The following is a 2,597-nucleotide window of genomic DNA, read 5'->3' on the forward strand; positions in this document are numbered from 1 at the left end:
CCTCCACCTCTGAGAGTGCCAGTTCAATTTGTGGTTAGGGAACTAACAAGCCATGCAACACAGCCAAAACATAATAACGGGACTTCCCTGGTGGTTTCAGTGGTAACGAATCTGCCTGCCAAGGCAGGAGACACAGGTTCAGTTCCTGGTTCGGGAAGATCCTACGTGCCGTGGAGCAAGCAAGCCCTGCACCACAACCACTGAAACCCACGCTCTAGAGCCGGTGCTCCGCAGCAAGAGAAGCCACTGCAACGAGAAGCCCGAGCACTGCAGCTAGAGAAAACCCGTGAGCAGCAGCGAAGACCCTGTGCTGTCAAAAATAAATAAACAAACTATGGAAAAACAGAAAAACATATTGGGGCAGGGAGGAAAGATGTGGCTGAAAACTTCCTAAACTTGATGAGATTAATCTGTCCATCCAAGAATCTCAGCCAATGTTGCTAAGACATGTAAACTCCACTCAGTGCTGAGCCAAGTAGTAAATTATAATCACCTTCCCTTTCTGCGCTTTTGGTTTTCCAAAATTGTTAGTAATTTTCTTTCTTTTTCCCCCATTTGCTTAGAAAAAGCTATGCATGTATTAATTCAATCTCAGACTCTCCACCAGTTGTTTGAATTGTTTCTCAAGGTGTTCGGTTGGGTGAACTGGTTTACAAATCTAATCTTGAAGAAAAGCTCTGCTGGAGCCCCTTGCCCTGCTCCAAGGTGGACTGACCACTCACTGAACCATGTCATGTCATCCTGGGGTCTGTCTTTCAATATTTCCCAGAGGAGTCCCTCCCCTCTTTCTATGTTGGAGCTCCTATTTCTATATTAAATTATGTTTATCCTCCTTGATTTCCTCTCTTGTTTTGGTGGAGCAAGTTCTTTTGCAGTTGCTCAATAAAGTTTGCATAAAATCTTGCAAAAATTGTTATGGGATGTTGCTAAATTGCTTTCTAAAAGAGCTGTTAACAGTTTGCATTTCCATCAGCAATATATGAACCCCAGACCCCTCCAGTTCTTTCACTTTTGCCTACCTGCTGGGTATAAATTGCCAGCTCATTGGAGCTTTAATTTGCCTTTCCCTGTTGCCTATGAGATTGAGCATTTTTAGTTTATGGATTTGCCATTTGGATTTGCTGTCTACCTATAAGGACTGTCTGTGCGGAACATGCCTGGACCATCTTTGCAAATACAAATCATCCCTTTAAAAAAAATTTTTTTTATTTATTTAATTTTGGCTGTGCTGGGTCTTCATTGCTGCTCAGGCTTTTCCCTAGTTGTGATGAGTAGGGGGCTACTCTCTACTGCGGTGTGCAGGCTTATTGCAGTGGCTTCTCTTGTTGCAGGGCACAGGCTCTAGGGCACTTGGGGTTCACCAGTTAGGGTGCACAGGCTTAGATGCTCTGAGGCATGTGGAATCTTCCTGCATCAGGGATTAAACCCCTGTCTCCTGCATTGCCAGGCAGATTGTTTACCCTGGAGCCATCAGCGAAGTCCCTAATTATTCTTTTAACTCTGCTGATGGTATCTTCCCATACCTTTCCCTCTAATTTTAACATAGAATCATCTAAAGATTTTTGGTGGCCTCTGGGCTTTTTGACTCGGTTTAAAAATATTTCCCCCAAGCCCTAGATTGTAAATCTAATTTCCTGAATTTTCCTCTAAGACTTTCTTCTGGCTACACTGGGTCTTTGTTGCTGCCCGCAGGCTTTCTCTAGCTGTGGCAAGCAGAGGCTACTCTCTCATTGCAGTGCTCGGGTTTCTCATTGCAGTGGCTTCTCTGGTTTCAGAGCACTGGCTCCAGGGCACGGAGGTCCCTGTAGTTGTGGCTCCTGCCCCACAGCATATGGAATCTTCCAGGACTAGGGCTCAAACTCATGTCCCCTGCATTGGCAGGAGGATTCTCAACCACTGGACCACCAAGGAAGTCCCTCTTCTAAGACTATTATTAAGATTTTAATTCACCTTTAATTTACTTTTGCCTATGATATGAGGGGATATTGATTCAATTTTATTTCTTTATTTCTTCCAAACAGCCAGTTGTGCTGGAACATATTACTATATAAACTGCCCTCTTCTGGTACTTCCTTGGTGTCCAGTGGTTAGGGCTCCGAGGTGCTACTGCAGGGGGCACAGGTTCGATTCCTGATGCCTGGTCAGAGAATTAGGATCCCCCAGGCCACCAGTATGGGCCAAAAAAAAAAAGTTAAAAATAAATAAACTGCCCTCTCTGATTAATGTGAAGTTCCACTTTTGTAATGATTATTATAGATAACGGGATCCATTTCTGTGTTGTCTATTTAGTTGTTCTGGTTGCAGATTTTGACATGTTCCATGCCAGACCCATGTCCATCGAGTCAGTGATGCCATCCAGCCATCTCATCCTCTGTCGTCCCCTTCTCCTGCCCCCAATCCCTCCCAGCATCAGAGTCTTTTCCAATGAGTCAACTCTTTGCATGAGGTGGCCAAAGTACTGGAGTTTCAGCTTCAGCATCATTCCCTCCAAAGAAATCCCAGGGCTGATATCCTTCAGAATGGACTGGTTGGATCTCCTTGCAGTCCAAGGGACTCTCAAGAGTCTTCTCCAACACCACAGTTCAAAAGCATCAATT

The sequence above is a fragment of the Bison bison genome, unplaced genomic scaffold (genome assembly GCF_000754665.1).
Source record: "Bison bison bison isolate TAMUID 2011002044 unplaced genomic scaffold, Bison_UMD1.0 scf7180017864072, whole genome shotgun sequence".
In the NCBI taxonomy this organism is placed as follows: Eukaryota; Metazoa; Chordata; class Mammalia; order Artiodactyla; family Bovidae; genus Bison; species Bison bison.